The sequence below is a fragment of the Oncorhynchus masou genome, chromosome 15, assembly GCF_036934945.1.
Source record: "Oncorhynchus masou masou isolate Uvic2021 chromosome 15, UVic_Omas_1.1, whole genome shotgun sequence".
In the NCBI taxonomy this organism is placed as follows: Eukaryota; Metazoa; Chordata; class Actinopteri; order Salmoniformes; family Salmonidae; genus Oncorhynchus; species Oncorhynchus masou.
Genome location: NC_088226.1, coordinates 66,075,013 through 66,093,914, shown reverse-complemented (window position 1 = coordinate 66,093,914; position 18,902 = coordinate 66,075,013).

Sequence of the window (18,902 nt, the reverse complement as noted above, 5' to 3'; positions counted from 1 at the left end):
GATCTGATTACTGAGGGGTCAGCGTGATCTAATTACTGAGGGGTCAGCGTGATCTAATTACTGAGGGGTCAGCGTGATCTAATTACTGAGGGGTCAGCGTGATCTAATTACTGAGGGGTCAGCGTGATCTAATTACTGAGGCGTCAGCGTGATCTAATTACTGAGGGGTCAGCGTGATCTGATTACTGCGAGGTCAGCGTGATCTAATTACTGAGGGGTCAGCGTGATCTGATTACTGCGAGGTCAGCGTGATCTAATTACTGAGGGGTCAGCGTGATCTGATTACTGAGGGGTCAGCGTGATCTAATTACTGAGGGGTCAGCGTGATCTAATTACTGTGGGGTCAGCGTGATCTAATTACTGTGGGGTCACCGTGATCTGATTACTGTGGGGTCACCGTGATCTAATTACTGTGGGGTCACCGTGATCTAATTACTGTGGGGTCACCGTGATCTAATTACTGTGGGGTCACCGTGATCTAATTACTGTGGGGTCACCGTGATCTGATTACTGAGGGGTCAGCGTGATCTGATTACTGAGGGGTCAGCGTGATCTAATTACTGTGGGGTCACCGTGATCTGATTACTGTGGGGTCACCGTGATCATATTAATGTGGGGTCAGCGTGATCTGATTACTGCGAGGTCACCGTGATCGTATTAATGTGGGGTCAGCGTGATCTGATTACTGCGGGTCCACAGTGATCGTATTAATGTGGGGTCAGCGTGATCTGATTACTGTGGTGTGTGTCTGTCTGTCTGTCCGTCCGTCTATGTCCTAACTGTTGGAGCTTGGAGCACAAGCATTTCTCTACACCCACAATAACATCTGCTAAATATGTGTATGTTCCCAGTAACATTTGATTTGATTCTGTGTCTGTCTGTGTGTGTCTGCCTGTCCGTCCATTTGGTTAATTAGCTGATTTTCTTGTCAGGACTCACTTATCAAAAATTGAGATTTAATCTGTACAGCAGAAGTATCGTGGAAGATCCACATGAAAGCTCGATTTAACTGTAAAGGCAATGTTCTTGGACACTGCATTCATGGTAAATGTTGCATATGTTGTAGATGACCTTTACATGTTAATGCAGATCTTCCATGATAGTTCTGCGATATGAATTAAATCCAGCCCTTGGTTTGGGTGAAGACAACATGGTCACATGTAAACATTTTGACATCACAAACACAAAATATGTATTGAATACTCAGATACTGAGCCTGTGTCCTCTCCCATCCTGTCATCTCACACCTCTCCTTTAGACAACATGATGTGTTCTCCTCCTGAGCCTGTGTCCTCTCCCATCCTGTCATCTCACACCTCTCCTTTAGACAACATGATGTGTTCTCCTCCTGAGCCTGTGTCCTCTCCCATCCTGTCATCTCACACCTCTCCTTTAGACAACATGATGTGTTCTCCTCCTGAGCCTGTGTCCTCTCCCATCCTGTCATCTCACTCCTTTAGACAACATGATGTGTTCTCCTCCTGAGCCTGTGTCCTCTCCCATCCTGTCATCTCACACCTCTCCTTTAGACAACATGATGTGTTCTCCTCCTGAGCCTGTGTCCTCTCCCATCCTGTCATCTCACTCCTTTAGACAACATGATGTGTTCTCCTCCTGAGCCTGTGTCCTCTCCCATCCTGTCATCTCACACCTCTCCTTTAGACAACATGATGTGTTCTCCTCCTGAGCCTGTGTCCTCTCCCATCCTGTCATCTCACACCTCTCCTTTAGACAGCATGATGTGTTCTCCTCCTGAGCCTGTGTCCTCTCCCATCCTGTCATCTCACACCTCTCCTTTAGACAACATGATGTGTTCTCCTCCTGAGCCTGTGTCCTCTCCCATCCTGTCATCTCACACCTCTCCTTTAGACAGCATGATGTGTTCTCCTCCTGAGCCTGTGTCCTCTCCCATCCTGCCTGTCATCTCACACCTCTCCTTTAGACAACATGATGTGTTCTCCTCCTGAGCCTGTGTCCTCTCCCATCCTGTCATCTCACACCTCTCCTTTAGACAACATGATGTGTTCTCCTCCTGAGCCTGTGTCCTCTCCCATCCTGCCTGTCATCTCACACCTCTCCTTTAGACAACATGATGTGTTCTCCTCCTGAGCCTGTGTCCTCTCCCATCCTGTCATCTCACACCTCTACTTTAGACAACATGATGTGTTCTCCTCCTGAGCCTGTGTCCTCTCCCATCCTGCCTGTCATCTCACACCTCTCCTTTAGACAACATGATGTGTTCTCCTCCTGAGCCTGTGTCCTCTCCCATCCTGTCATCTCACACCTCTCCTTTAGACAGCATGATGTGTTCTCCTCCTGAGCCTGTGTCCTCTCCCATCCTGTCATCTCACACCTCTCCTTTAGACAACATGATGTGTTCTCCTCCTGAGCCTGTGTCCTCTCCCATCCTGTCATCTCACACCTCTCCTTTAGACAACATGATGTGTTCTCCTCCTGAGCCTGTGTCCTCTCCCATCCTGTCATCTCACACCTCTCCTTTAGACAGCATGATGTGTTCTCCTCCTGAGCCTGTGTCCTCTCCCATCCTGTCATCTCACACCTCTCCTTTAGACAGCATGATGTGTTCTCCTCCTGAGCCTGTGTCCTCTCCCATCCTGTCATCTCACACCTCTCCTTTAGACAACATGATGTGTTCTCCTCCTGAGCCTGTGTCCTCTCCCATCCTGTCATCTCACACCTCTCCTTTAGACAGCATGATGTGTTCTCCTCCTGAGCCTGTGTCCTCTCCCATCCTGTCATCTCACACCTCTCCTTTAGACAGCATGATGTGTTCTCCTCCTGAGCCTGTGTCCTCTCCCATCCTGTCATCTCACACCTCTCCTTTAGACAACATGATGTGTTCTCCTCCTGAGCCTGTGTCCTCTCCCATCCTGTCATCTCACACCTCTCCTTTAGACAACATGATGTGTTCTCCTCCTGAGCCTGTGTCCTCTCCCATCCTGTCATTCTAGACAACCTCCTGAGCCTGTGTCCTCTCCCATCCTGTCATCTCACACCTCTCCTTTAGACAGCATGATGTGTTCTCCTCCTGAGCCTGTGTCCTCTCCCATCCTGTCATCTCACACCTCTCCTTTAGACAACATGATGTGTTCTCCTCCTGAGCCTGTGTCCTCTCCCATCCTGCCTGTCATCTCACACCTCTCCTTTAGACAACATGATGTGTTCTCCTCCTGAGCCTGTGTCCTCTCCCATCCTGTCATCTCACACCTCTCCTTTAGACAGCATGATGTGTTCTCCTCCTGAGCCTGTGTCCTCTCCCATCCTGTCATCTCACACCTCTCCTTTAGACAACATGATGTGTTCTCCTCCTGGGCCTGTGTCCTCTCCCATCCTGCCATCTCACACCTCTCCTTTAGACAACATGATGTGTTCTCCTCCTGAGCCTGTGTCCTCTCCCATCCTGTCATCTCACTCCTTTAGACAACATGATGTGTTCTCCTCCTGAGCCTGTGTCCTCTCCCATCCTGTCATCTCACACCTCTCCTTTAGACAGCATGATGTGTTCTCCTCCTGAGCCTGTGTCCTCTCCCATCCTGTCATCTCACACCTCTCCTTTAGACAGCATGATGTGTTCTCCTCCTGAGCCTGTGTCCTCTCCCATCCTGTCATCTCACACCTCTCCTTTAGACAACATGATGTGTTCTCCTCCTGAGCCTGTGTCCTCTCCCATCCTGTCATCTCACACCTCTCCTTTAGACAACATGATGTGTTCTCCTCCTGAGCCTGTGTCCTCTCCCATCCTGCCTGTCATCTCACTCCTTTAGACAACATGATGTGTTCTCCTCCTGAGCCTGTGTCCTCTCCCATCCTGTCATCTCACACCTCTCCTTTAGACAACATGATGTGTTCTCCTCCTGAGCCTGTGTCCTCTCCCATCCTGTCATCTCACACCTCTCCTTTAGACAACATGATGTGTTCTCCTCCTGAGCCTGTGTCCTCTCCCATCCTGTCATCTCACACCTCTCCTTTAGACAACATGATGTGTTCTCCTCCTGAGCCTGTGTCCTCTCCCATCCTGTCATCTCACACCTCTCCTTTAGACAACATGATGTGTTCTCCTCCTGAGCCTGTGTCCTCTCCCATCCTGTCATCTCACTCCTTTAGACAGCATGATGTGTTCTCCTCCTGAGCCTGTGTCCTCTCCCATCCTGTCATCTCACACCTCTCCTTTAGACAGCATGATGTGTTCTCCTCCTGAGCCTGTGTCCTCTCCCATCCTGTCATCTCACTCCTTTAGACAGCATGATGTGTTCTCCTCCTGAGCCTGTGTCCTCTCCTATCCTGTCATCTCACACCTCTCCTTTAGACAGCATGATGTGTTCTCCTCCTGAGCCTGTGTCCTCTCCCATCCTGTCATCTCACACCTCTCCTTTAGACAGCATGATGTGTTCTCCTCCTGAGCCTGTGTCCTCTCCCATCCTGTCATCTCACTCCTTTAGACAACATGATGTGTTCTCCTCCTGAGCCTGTGTCTTCTCCCATCCTGTCATCTCACACCTCTCCTTTAGACAACATGATGTGTTCTCCTCCTGAGCCTGTGTCCTCTCCCATCCTGTCATCTCACACCTCTCCTTTAGACAGCATGATGTGTTCTCCTCCTGAGCCTGTGTCCTCTCCCATCCTGTCATCTCACACCTCTCCTTTAGACAACATGATGTGTTCTCCTCCTGAGCCTGTGTCCTCTCCCATCCTGTCATCTCACTCCTTTAGACAACATGATGTGTTCTCCTCCTGAGCCTGTGTCCTCTCCCATCCTGTCATCTCACTCCTTTAGACAACATGATGTGTTCTCCTCCTGAGCCTGTGTCCTCTCCCATCCTGTCATCTCACTCCTTTAGACAACATGATGTGTTCTCCTCCTGAGCCTGTGTCCTCTCCCATCCTGTCATCTCACACCTCTCCTTTAGACAACATGATGTGTTCTCCTCCTGAGCCTGTGTCCTCTCCCATCCTGTCATCTCACACCTCTCCTTTAGACAACATGATGTGTTCTCCTCCTGAGCCTGTGTCCTCTCCCATCCTGTCATCTCACACCTCTCCTTTAGACAACATGATGTGTTCTCCTCCTGAGCCTGTGTCCTCTCCCATCCTGTCATCTCACACCTCTCCTTTAGACAGCATGATGTGTTCTCCTCCTGAGCCTGTGTCCTCTCCCATCCTGTCATCTCACTCCTTTAGACAGCATGATGTGTTCTCCTCCTGAGCCTGTGTCCTCTCCCATCCTGTCATCTCACACCTCTCCTTTAGACAACATGATGTGTTCTCCTCCTGAGCCTGTGTCCTCTCCCATCCTGTCATCTCACACCTCTCCTTTAGACAACATGATGTGTTCTCCTCCTGAGCCTGTGTCCTCTCCCATCCTGTCATCTCACACCTCTCCTTTAGACAACATGATGTGTTCTCCTCCTGAGCCTGTGTCCTCTCCCATCCTGTCATCTCACACCTCTCCTTTAGACAACATGATGTGTTCTCCTCCTGAGCCTGTGTCCTCTCCCATCCTGTCATCTCACATCTCTCCTTTAGACAACATGATGTGTTCTCCTCCTGAGCCTGTGTCCTCTCCCATCCTGTCATCTCACACCTCTCCTTTAGACAACATGATGTGTTCTCTTCCTGAGCCTGTGTCCTCTCCCATCCTGTCATCTCACACCTCTCCTTTAGACAACATGATGTGTTCTCCTCCTGAGCCTGTGTCCTCTCCCATCCTGTCATCTCACACCTCTCCTTTAGACAACATGATGTGTTCTCCTCCTGAGCCTGTGTCCTCTCCCATCCTGTCATCTCACACCTCTCCTTTAGACAACATGATGTGTTCTCCTCCTGAGCCTGTGTCCTCTCCCATCCTGTCATCTCACACCTCTCCTTTAGACAACATGATGTGTTCTCCTCCTGAGCCTGTGTCCTCTCCCATCCTGCCTGTCATCTCACACCTCTCCTTTAGACAACATGATGTGTTCTCCTCCTGAGCCTGTGTCCTCTCCCATCCTGTCATCTCACACCTCTCCTTTAGACAACATGATGTGTTCTCCTCCTGAGCCTGTGTCCTCTCCCATCCTGTCATCTCACACCTCTCCTTTAGACAACATGATGTGTTCTCCTCCTGAGCCTGTGTCCTCTCCCATCCTGTCATCTCACACCTCTACTTTAGACAACATGATGTGTTCTCCTCCTGAGCCTGTGTCCTCTCCCATCCTGTCATCTCACACCTCTCCTTTAGACAACATGATGTGTTCTCCTCCTGAGCCTGTGTCCTCTCCCATCCTGTCATCTCACACCTCTCCTTTAGACAACATGATGTGTTCTCCTCCTGAGCCTGTGTCCTCTCCCATCCTGTCATCTCACACCTCTCCTTTAGACAACATGATGTGTTCTCCTCCTGAGCCTGTGTCCTCTCCCATCCTGTCATCTCACACCTCTCCTTTAGACAACATGATGTGTTCTCCTCCTGAGCCTGTGTCCTCTCCCATCCTGTCATCTCACACCTCTCCTTTAGACAGCATGATGTGTTCTCCTCCTGAGCCTGTGTCCTCTCCCATCCTGCCTGTCATCTCACACCTCTCCTTTAGACAACATGATGTGTTCTCCTCCTGAGCCTGTGTCCTCTCCCATCCTGTCATCTCACACCTCTCCTTTAGACAACATGATGTGTTCTCCTCCTGAGCCTGTGTCCTCTCCCATCCTGTCATCTCACACTCCTTTAGACAGCATGATGTCCTCTCCCATCCTGTCATTCTCCTCCTGAGCCTGTGTCCTCTCCCATCCTGTCATCTCACACCTCTCCTTTAGACAACATGATGTGTTCTCCTCCTGAGCCTGTGTCCTCTCCCATCCTGTCATCTCACACCTCTCCTTTAGACAACATGATGTGTTCTCCTCCTGAGCCTGTGTCCTCTCCCATCCTGTCATCTCACACCTCTCCTTTAGACAACATGATGTGTTCTCCTCCTGAGCCTGTGTCCTCTCCCATCCTGTCATCTCACACCTCTCCTTTAGACAACATGATGTGTTCTCCTCCTGAGCCTGTGTCCTCTCCCATCCTGTCATCTCACACCTCTCCTTTAGACAACATGATGTGTTCTCCTCCTGAGCCTGTGTCCTCTCCCATCCTGTCATCTCACACCTCTCCTTTAGACAACATGATGTGTTCTCCTCCTGAGCCTGTGTCCTCTCCCATCCTGTCATCTCACACCTCTCCTTTAGACAACATGATGTGTTCTCCTCCTGAGCCTGTGTCCTCTCCCATCCTGTCATCTCACACCTCTCCTTTAGACAACATGATGTGTTCTCCTCCTGAGCCTGTGTCCTCTCCCATCCTGTCATCTCATCCTTTAGACAACATGATGTGTTCTCCTCCTGAGCCTGTGTCCTCTCCATCCTGTCAGACAACATGATGTGTTCTCCTCCTGAGCCTGTGTCCTCTCCCATCCTGTCATCTCACACCTCTCCTTTAGACAACATGATGTGTTCTCCTCCTGAGCCTGTGTCCTCTCCCATCCTGTCATCTCACACCTCTCCTTTAGACAACATGATGTGTTCTCCTCCTGAGCCTGTGTCCTCTCCCATCCTGTCATCTCACACCTCTCCTTTAGACAACATGATGTGTTCTCCTCCTGAGCCTGTGTCCTCTCCCATCCTGTCATCTCACACCTAGCCTGTGTCCTCTCCCACAACTCCTTTAGACAACATGATGTGTTCTCCTCCTGAGCCTGTGTCCTCTCCCATCCTGTCATCTCTCTCCTTTAGACAACATGATGTGTTCTCCTCCTGAGCCTGTGTCCTCTCCCATCCTGTCATCTCACTCCTTTAGACAACATGATGTGTTCTCCTCCTGAGCCTGTGTCCTCTCCTATCCTGTCATCTCACACCTCTACTTTAGACAGCATGATGTGTTCTCCTCCTGAGCCTGTGTCCTCTCCCATCCTGTCATCTCACACCTCTCCTTTAGACAACATGATGTGTTCTCCTCCTGAGCCTGTGTCCTCTCCCATCCTGTCATCTCACACCTCTCCTTTAGACAACATGATGTGTTCTCCTCCTGAGCCTGTGTCCTCTCCCATCCTGTCATCTCACACCTCTACTTTAGACAACATGATGTGTTCTCCTCCTGAGCCTGTGTCCTCTCCCATCCTGTCATCTCACACCTCTCCTTTAGACAACATGATGTGTTCTCCTCCTGAGCCTGTGTCCTCTCCCATCCTGTCATCTCACATCTCTCCTTTAGACAACATGATGTGTTCTCCTCCTGAGCCTGTGTCCTCTCCCATCCTGTCATCTCACACCTCTCCTTTAGACAACATGATGTGTTCTCCTCCTGAGCCTGTGTCCTCTCCCATCCTGTCATCTCACACCTCTACTTTAGACAACATGATGTGTTCTCCTCCTGAGCCTGTGTCCTCTCCCATCCTGCCTGTCATCTCACACCTCTCCTTTAGACAGCATGATGTGTTCTCCTCCTGAGCCTGTGTCCTCTCCCATCCTGTCATCTCATATCTCTCCTTTAGACAACATGATGTGTTCTCCTCCTGAGCCTGTGTCCTCTCCCATCCTGTCATCTCACATCTCTCCTTTAGACAACATGATGTGTTCTCCTCCTGAGCCTGTGTCCTCTCCCATCCTGTCATCTCACATCTCTCCTTTAGACAACATGATGTGTTCTCCTCCTGAGCCTGTGTCCTCTCCTATCCTGTCATCTCACACCTCTCCTTTAGACAACATGATGTTTTCTCCTAATGAACTGAAAGATCAACTGAACAACGTGAATGATGTCTAGAAATGGAAGGGAGTTAACACATATGATCTCAAGATATGTTTTTTGTCCATAATTAAAATATATGGTATATTTATCATGGAATGTAATCAACTTATTTGAGGTGTATTGCTGAACACTTGTCTATTTGTGCTCATTGTGTACTGTGTTTTAGTCTGAAAACCTCCTAACACGTTTTTCTCTTAATATTCATTTACATTGGATATTAAACAGTGACAGAATTCCAAATGTCACCTGAGCTGAAGACAAAAGAAGAGTTGCATCTCTGTAAGAGATATTCAAACACCCTCTCAAAGACAACATACATGTTCTTTCTTTTACCATCTGTCAGACGTCCTCCAGCTGACGTTGGATCTGAACACAGCTGATCCAGAACTCAGCCTGTCTGAGGGAAACAGGAAGGTGACAGCCACTGATAAAGCTCAGCCCTCTCCTGACCAGAGAGGTGTTCCTACTGGAGACAGGTGCTGTGTAGAGAGGACCTGTCTGGAGTCTGCTACTGGGAGGTAGAGAGGACCTGTCTGGAGTCTGCTACTGGGAGGTAGAGAGGACCTGTCTGGAGTCTATTACTGGGAGGTAGAGAGGACCTGTCTGGAGTCTACTACTGGGAGGTAGAGAGGACCTGTCTGGAGTCTGCTACTGGGAGGTAGAGAGGACCTGTCTGCTACTGGGAGGTAGAGAGGACCTGTCTGGAGTCTGCTACTGGGAGGTAGAGAGGACCTGTCTGGAGTCTATTACTGGGAGGTAGAGAGGACCTGTCTGCTACTGGGAGGTAGAGAGGACCTGTCTGGAGTCTGCAACTGGGAGGTAGAGAGGACCTGTCTGGAGTCTATTACTGGGAGGTAGAGAGGACCTGTCTGGAGTCTACTACTGGGAGGTAGAGAGGACCTGTCTGGAGTCTGCTACTGGGAGGTAGAGAGGACCTGTCTGGAGTCTGCCACTGGGAGGTAGAGAGGACCTGTCTGGAGTCTGCTACTGGGAGGCAGAGAGGACCTGTCTGGAGTCTGCTACTGGGAGGTAGAGAGGAACTGTCTGGAGTCTGCTACTGGGAGGTAGAGAGGACCTGTCTGGAGTCTGCTACTGGGAGGTAGAGAGGACCTGTCTGGAGTCTGCTACTGGGAGGTAGAGAGGACCTGTCTGGAGTCTACTACTGGGAGGTAGAGTGGACCTGTCTGGAGTCTGCTACTGGGAGGTAGAGAGGACCTGTCTGGAGTCTGCTACTGGGAGGTAGAGAGGACCTGTCTGGAGTCTGCTACTGGGAGGTAGAGAGGACCTGTCTGGAGTCTGCTACTGGGAGGTAGAGAGGACCTGTCTGGAGTCTGCTACTGGGAGGTAGAGAGGACCTGTCTGGAGTCTGCTACTGGGAGGTAGAGAGGACCTGTCTGGAGTCTGCTACTGGGAGGTAGAGAGGACCTGTCTGGAGTCTGCTACTGGGAGGTAGAGAGGACCTGTCTGGAGTCTGCTACTGGGAGGTAGAGAGGACCTGTCTGGAGTCTGCTACTGGGAGGTAGAGAGGACCTGTCTGGAGTCTGCTACTGGGAGGTAGAGAGGACCTGTCTGGAGTCTGCTACTGGGAGGTAGAGAGGACCTGTCTGGAGTCTGCTACTGGGAGGTAGAGAGGACCTGTCTGGAGTCTGCCACTGGGAGGTAGAGAGGACCTGTCTGGAGTCTGCTACTGGGAGGTAGAGAGGACCTGTCTGGAGTCTGCTACTGGGAGGTAGAGAGGACCTGTCTGGAGTCTGCTACTGGGAGGTAGAGAGGACCTGTCTGGAGTCTGCTACTGGGAGGTAGAGAGGACCTGTCTGGAGTCTGCTACTGGGAGGTAGAGAGGACCTGTCTGGAGTCTGCTACTGGGAGGTAGAGAGGACCTGTCTGCTACTGGGAGGTAGAGAGGACCTGTCTGGAGTCTGCTACTGGGAGGTAGAGAGGACCTGTCTGGAGTCTGCTACTGGGAGGTAGAGAGGACCTGTCTGGAGTCTGCTACTGGGAGGTAGAGAGGACCTGTCTGGAGTCTATTACTGGGAGGTAGAGAGGACCTGTCTGCTACTGGGAGGTAGAGAGGACCTGTCTGGAGTCTGCTACTGGGAGGTAGAGAGGACCTGTCTGCTACTGGGAGGTAGAGAGGACCTGTCTGGAGTCTGCTACTGGGAGGTAGAGAGGACCTGTCTGCTACTGGGAGGTAGAGAGGACCTGTCTGGAGTCTGCTACTGGGAGGTAGAGAGGACCTGTCTGGAGTCTGCTACTGGGAGGTAGAGAGGACCTGTCTGGAGTCTATTACTGGGAGGTAGAGAGGACCTGTCTGGAGTCTACTACTGGGAGGTAGAGAGGACCTGTCTGGAGTCTACTACTGGGAGGTAGAGAGGACCTGTCTGCTACTGGGAGGTAGAGAGGACCTGTCTGGAGTCTGCTACTGGGAGGTAGAGAGGACCTGTGAGTCTATTACTGGGAGGTAGAGAGGACCTGTCTGCTACTGGGAGGTAGAGAGGACCTGTCTGGAGTCTGCTACTGGGAGGTAGAGAGGACCTGTCTGGAGTCTGCTACTGGGAGGTAGAGAGGACCTGTCTGGAGTCTGCTACTGGGAGGTAGAGAGGACCTGTCTGGAGTCTATTACTGGGAGGTAGAGAGGACCTGTCTGGAGTCTACTACTGGGAGGTAGAGAGGACCTGTCTGGAGTCTGCTACTGGGAGGTAGAGAGGACCTGTCTGGAGTCTGCCACTGGGAGGTAGAGAGGACCTGTCTGGAGTCTGCTACTGGGAGGCAGAGAGGACCTGTCTGGAGTCTGCTACTGGGAGGTAGAGAGGAACTGTCTGGAGTCTGCTACTGGGAGGTAGAGAGGACCTGTCTGGAGTCTGCTACTGGGAGGTAGAGAGGACCTGTCTGGAGTCTGCTACTGGGAGGTAGAGAGGACCTGTCTGGAGTCTATTACTGGGAGGTAGAGAGGACCTGTCTGGAGTCTACTACTGGGAGGTAGAGAGGACCTGTCTGGAGTCTGCTACTGGGAGGTAGAGAGGACCTGTCTGCTACTGGGAGGTAGAGAGGACCTGTCTGGAGTCTGCTACTGGGAGGTAGAGAGGACCTGTCTGGAGTCTATTACTGGGAGGTAGAGAGGACCTGTCTGCTACTGGGAGGTAGAGAGGACCTGTCTGGAGTCTGCTACTGGGAGGTAGAGAGGACCTGTCTGGAGTCTATTACTGGGAGGTAGAGAGGACCTGTCTGGAGTCTACTACTGGGAGGTAGAGAGGACCTGTCTGGAGTCTGCTACTGGGAGGTAGAGAGGACCTGTCTGGAGTCTGCCACTGGGAGGTAGAGAGGACCTGTCTGGAGTCTGCTACTGGGAGGCAGAGAGGACCTGTCTGGAGTCTGCTACTGGGAGGTAGAGAGGAACTGTCTGGAGTCTGCTACTGGGAGGTAGAGAGGACCTGTCTGGAGTCTGCTACTGGGAGGTAGAGAGGACCTGTCTGGAGTCTGCTACTGGGAGGTAGAGAGGACCTGTCTGGAGTCTACTACTGGGAGGTAGAGTGGACCTGTCTGGAGTCTGCTACTGGGAGGTAGAGAGGACCTGTCTGGAGTCTGCTACTGGGAGGTAGAGAGGACCTGTCTGGAGTCTGCTACTGGGAGGTAGAGAGGACCTGTCTGGAGTCTGCTACTGGGAGGTAGAGAGGACCTGTCTGGAGTCTGCTACTGGGAGGTAGAGAGGACCTGTCTGGAGTCTGCTACTGGGAGGTAGAGAGGACCTGTCTGGAGTCTGCTACTGGGAGGTAGAGAGGACCTGTCTGGAGTCTGCTACTGGGAGGTAGAGAGGACCTGTCTGGAGTCTGCTACTGGGAGGTAGAGAGGACCTGTCTGGAGTCTGCTACTGGGAGGTAGAGAGGACCTGTCTGGAGTCTGCTACTGGGAGGTAGAGAGGACCTGTCTGGAGTCTGCTACTGGGAGGTAGAGAGGACCTGTCTGGAGTCTGCTACTGGGAGGTAGAGAGGACCTGTCTGGAGTCTGCCACTGGGAGGTAGAGAGGACCTGTCTGGAGTCTGCTACTGGGAGGTAGAGAGGACCTGTCTGGAGTCTGCTACTGGGAGGTAGAGAGGACCTGTCTGGAGTCTGCTACTGGGAGGTAGAGAGGACCTGTCTGGAGTCTGCTACTGGGAGGTAGAGAGGACCTGTCTGGAGTCTGCTACTGGGAGGTAGAGAGGACCTGTCTGGAGTCTATTACTGGGAGGTAGAGAGGACCTGTCTGGAGTCTACTACTGGGAGGTAGAGAGGACCTGTCTGGAGTCTGCTACTGGGAGGTAGAGAGGACCTGTCTGGAGTCTGCCACTGGGAGGTAGAGAGGACCTGTCTGGAGTCTGCTACTGGGAGGCAGAGAGGACCTGTCTGGAGTCTGCTACTGGGAGGTAGAGAGGAACTGTCTGGAGTCTGCTACTGGGAGGTAGAGAGGACCTGTCTGGAGAGAGGACCTGTCTGGAGTCTGCTACTGGGAGGTAGAGAGGACCTGTCTGGAGTCTGCTACTGGGAGGTAGAGAGGACCTGTCTGGAGTCTATTACTGGGAGGTAGAGAGGACCTGTCTGGAGTCTACTACTGGGAGGTAGAGAGGACCTGTCTGGAGTCTGCTACTGGGAGGTAGAGAGGACCTGTCTGCTACTGGGAGGTAGAGAGGACCTGTCTGGAGTCTGCTACTGGGAGGTAGAGAGGACCTGTCTGGAGTCTATTACTGGGAGGTAGAGAGGACCTGTCTGCTACTGGGAGGTAGAGAGGACCTGTCTGGAGTCTGCTACTGGGAGGTAGAGAGGACCTGTCTGGAGTCTATTACTGGGAGGTAGAGAGGACCTGTCTGGAGTCTACTACTGGGAGGTAGAGAGGACCTGTCTGGAGTCTGCTACTGGGAGGTAGAGAGGACCTGTCTGGAGTCTGCCACTGGGAGGTAGAGAGGACCTGTCTGGAGTCTGCTACTGGGAGGCAGAGAGGACCTGTCTGGAGTCTGCTACTGGGAGGTAGAGAGGAACTGTCTGGAGTCTGCTACTGGGAGGTAGAGAGGACCTGTCTGGAGTCTGCTACTGGGAGGTAGAGAGGACCTGTCTGGAGTCTGCTACTGGGAGGTAGAGAGGACCTGTCTGGAGTCTACTACTGGGAGGTAGAGTGGACCTGTCTGGAGTCTGCTACTGGGAGGTAGAGAGGACCTGTCTGGAGTCTGCTACTGGGAGGTAGAGAGGACCTGTCTGGAGTCTGCTACTGGGAGGTAGAGAGGACCTGTCTGGAGTCTGCTACTGGGAGGTAGAGAGGACCTGTCTGGAGTCTGCTACTGGGAGGTAGAGAGGACCTGTCTGGAGTCTGCTACTGGGAGGTAGAGAGGACCTGTCTGGAGTCTGCTACTGGGAGGTAGAGAGGACCTGTCTGGAGTCTGCTACTGGGAGGTAGAGAGGACCTGTCTGGAGTCTGCTACTGGGAGGTAGAGAGGACCTGTCTGGAGTCTGCTACTGGGAGGTAGAGAGGACCTGTCTGGAGTCTGCTACTGGGAGGTAGAGAGGACCTGTCTGGAGTCTGCTACTGGGAGGTAGAGAGGACCTGTCTGGAGTCTGCTACTGGGAGGTAGAGAGGACCTGTCTGGAGTCTGCTACTGGGAGGTAGAGAGGACCTGTCTGGAGTCTGCTACTGGGAGGTAGAGAGGACCTGTCTGGAGTCTGCTACTGGGAGGTAGAGAGGACCTGTCTGGAGTCTGCCACTGGGAGGTAGAGAGGACCTGTCTGGAGTCTGCTACTGGGAGGTAGAGAGGACCTGTCTGGAGTCTGCTACTGGGAGGTAGAGAGGACCTGTCTGGAGTCTGCTACTGGGAGGTAGAGAGGACCTGTCTGGAGTCTGCTACTGGGAGGTAGAGAGGACCTGTCTGGAGTCTGCTACTGGGAGGTAGAGAGGACCTGTCTGGAGTCTGCTACTGGGAGGTAGAGAGGACCTGTCTGCTACTGGGAGGTAGAGAGGACCTGTCTGGAGTCTGCTACTGGGAGGTAGAGAGGACCTGTCTGGAGTCTGCTACTGGGAGGTAGAGAGGACCTGTCTGGAGTCTGCTACTGGGAGGTAGAGAGGACCTGTCTGGAGTCTATTACTGGGAGGTAGAGAGGACCTGTCTGCTACTGGGAGGTAGAGAGGACCTGTCTGGAGTCTGCTACTGGGAGGTAGAGAGGACCTGTCTGCTACTGGGAGGTAGAGAGGACCTGTCTGGAGTCTGCTACTGGGAGGTAGAGAGGACCTGTCTGCTACTGGGAGGTAGAGAGGACCTGTCTGGAGTCTGCTACTGGGAGGTAGAGAGGACCTGTCTGGAGTCTGCTACTGGGAGGTAGAGAGGACCTGTCTGGAGTCTATTACTGGGAGGTAGAGAGGACCTGTCTGGAGTCTACTACTGGGAGGTAGAGAGGACCTGTCTGGAGTCTACTACTGGGAGGTAGAGAGGACCTGTCTGCTACTGGGAGGTAGAGAGGACCTGTCTGGAGTCTGCTACTGGGAGGTAGAGAGGACCTGTCTGGAGTCTATTACTGGGAGGTAGAGAGGACCTGTCTGCTACTGGGAGGTAGAGAGGACCTGTCTGGAGTCTGCTACTGGGAGGTAGAGAGGACCTGTCTGGAGTCTGCTACTGGGAGGTAGAGAGGACCTGTCTGGAGTCTATTACTGGGAGGTAGAGAGGACCTGTCTGGAGTCTACTACTGGGAGGTAGAGAGGACCTGTCTGGAGTCTGCTACTGGGAGGTAGAGAGGACCTGTCTGGAGTCTGCCACTGGGAGGTAGAGAGGACCTGTCTGGAGTCTGCTACTGGGAGGCAGAGAGGACCTGTCTGGAGTCTGCTACTGGGAGGTAGAGAGGAACTGTCTGGAGTCTGCTACTGGGAGGTAGAGAGGACCTGTCTGGAGTCTGCTACTGGGAGGTAGAGAGGACCTGTCTGGAGTCTGCTACTGGGAGGTAGAGAGGACCTGTCTGGAGTCTACTACTGGGAGGTAGAGTGGACCTGTCTGGAGTCTGCTACTGGGAGGTAGAGAGGACCTGTCTGGAGTCTGCTACTGGGAGGTAGAGAGGACCTGTCTGGAGTCTGCTACTGGGAGGTAGAGAGGACCTGTCTGGAGTCTGCTACTGGGAGGTAGAGAGGACCTGTCTGGAGTCTGCTACTGGGAGGTAGAGAGGACCTGTCTGGAGTCTGCTACTGGGAGGTAGAGAGGACCTGTCTGGAGTCTGCTACTGCTACTGGGAGGTAGAGAGGACCTGTCTGGAGTCTGCTACTGGGAGGTAGAGAGGACCTGTCTGGAGTCTGCTACTGGGAGGTAGAGAGGACCTGTCTGGAGTCTGCTACTGGGAGGTAGAGAGGACCTGTCTGGAGTCTGCTACTGGGAGGTAGAGAAGACCTGTCTGGAGTCTGCTACTGGGAGGTAGAGAGGACCTGTCTGGAGTCTGCTACTGGGAGGTAGAGAGGACCTGTCTGGAGTCTGCCACTGGGAGGTAGAGAGGACCTGTCTGGAGTCTGCTACTGGGAGGTAGAGAGGACCTGTCTGGAGTCTGCTACTGGGAGGTAGAGAGGACCTGTCTGGAGTCTGCTACTGGGAGGTAGAGAGGACCTGTCTGGAGTCTGCTACTGGGAGGTAGAGAGGACCTGTCTGGAGTCTGCTACTGGGAGGTAGAGAGGACCTGTCTGGAGTCTGCTACTGGGAGGTAGAGAGGACCTGTCTGGAGTCTGCTACTGGGAGGTAGAGTGGACCTGTCTGGAGTCTGCTACTGGGAGGTAGAGAGGACCTGTCTGGAGTCTGCTACTGGGAGGTAGAGAGGACTTGTCTGGAGTCTGCTACTGGGAGGTAGAGAGGACCTGTCTGGAGTCTGCTACTGGGAGGTAGAGAGGACCTGTCTGGAGTCTGCTACTGGGAGGTAGAGAGGACCTGTCTGGAGTCTGCTACTGGGAGGTAGAGAGGACCTGTCTGGAGTCTGCTACAGGGAGGTAGAGAGGACCTGTCTGGAGTCTGCTACTGGGAGGTAGAGAGGACCTGTCTGGAGTCTGCTACTGGGAGGTAGAGAGGACTTGTCTGGAGTCTGCTGCTGGGAGTAGGGAGGACCTGTCTGGAGTCTGCTACTGGGAGGTAGAGAGGACCTGTCTGGAGTCTACTACTGGGAGGTAGAGAGGACCTGTCTGGAGTCTGCTACTGGGAGGTAGAGAGGACCTGTCTGGAGTCTACTACTGGGAGGTAGAGAGGACCTGTCTGGAGTCTGCTACTGGGAGGTAGAGAGGACCTGTCTGGAGTCTGCTACTGGGAGGTAGAGAGGACCTGTCTGGAGTCTGCTACTGGGAGGTAGAGAGGACCTGTCTGGAGTCTGCTACTGGGAGGTAGAGAGGACCTGTCTGGAGTCTGCTACTGGGAGGTAGAGAGGACCTGTCTGGAGTCTGCTACTGGGAGGTAGAGAGGACCTGTCTGGAGTCTGCTACTGGGAGGTAGAGAGGACCTGTCTGGAGTCTGCTACTGGGAGGTAGAGAGGACCTGTCTGGAGTCTACTACTGGGAGGTAGAGAGGACCTGTCTGGAGTCTGCTACTGGGAGGTAGAGAGGACCTGTCTGGAGTCTGCTACTGGGAGGTAGAGAGGACCTGTCTGGAGTCTACTACTGGGAGGTAGAGTGGACCTGTCTGGAGTCTGCTACTGGGAGGTAGAGAGGACCTGTCTGGAGTCTGCTACTGGGAGGTAGAGAGGACCTGTCTGGAGTCTGCTACTGGGAGGTAGAGAGGACCTGTCTGGAGTCTGCTACTGGGAGGTAGAGAGGACCTGTCTGGAGTCTGCTACTGGGAGGTAGAGTGGACCTGTCTGCTACTGGGAGGTAGAGAGGACCTGTCTGGAGTCTGCTACTGGGAGGTAGAGAGGACCTGTCTGGAGTCTGCTACTGGGAGGTAGAGAGGACCTGTCTGGAGTCTGCTACTGGGAGGTAGAGAGGACCTGTCTGGAGTCTGCTACTGGGAGGTAGAGAGGAACTGTCTGGAGTCTGCTACTGGGATGTAGAGTGGAGAGCTGGATGGCTTGAAATAGCAGTGTCATATTAAGGGATCAGCAGGAAAAGGAAAGGCCCAGAGTGTACATTTCTAGGTACCAGTCATTCCTGGACTTAGGAGTGTTATCCCCCCATTGTAGGTTTTGGCACAATGATAATAAACCAGAAATATCATTGTAACATTCTAATTAGCCTGGTCCCAGATCAGTTAGTGCTATTGATAAACAGATGGCATGACAGCACATTCTAATTAGCCTGGTCCCAGATCAGTTAGTGCCATTGATAAACAGATGGCATGACAGCTCATTCTAATTAGCCTGGTCCCAGATCAGTTAGTGCCATTGATAAACAGATGGCATGACAGCTCATTCTAATTAGCCTGGTCCCAGATCAGTTAGTGACATTGATAAACAGATGGCATGACAGCACATTCTAATTAGCCTGGTCCCAGATCTGATAGTGCCATTGATAAACAGATGGCATGACAGCACATTCTAATTAGCCTGGTCCCAGATCTGATAGTGCCATTGATAAACAGATGGCATGACAGCACATTCTAATTAGACAGGTCCCAAATTTGTAAGTGCTCTTGTTAGTCATCATGACATTAGAAATGCTCTATTATTGAATTGATTGACACAATGAATCAGTTATTTACAATAATCAATGCACCAGTATATCCATGTTGAAAAATAGACACAAAATACACTCCCATATCATATCCATGTAGACTAATAGACACATAATACACTCCCACATCATATCTATGTAGACTAATAGACACATAACACACTCCCACATCATGTCCATGTAGACTAACAGACACATAATACACTCCCACATCATGTCCATGTAGACTAATAGACACATAATACACTCCCACATCATGTCCATGTAGACTAACAGACAGTACATAATACACTCCCATATTATATCCATGTAGACTAATAGACACATAACACACTCCCACATCATGTCCATGTAGACTAATAGACAGTACATAATACACTCCCACATCATGTCCATGTAGACTAACAGACAGTACATAATACACTCCCACATCATGTCCATGTAGACTAATAGACAGTACATAATACACTCCCACATCATGTCCATGTA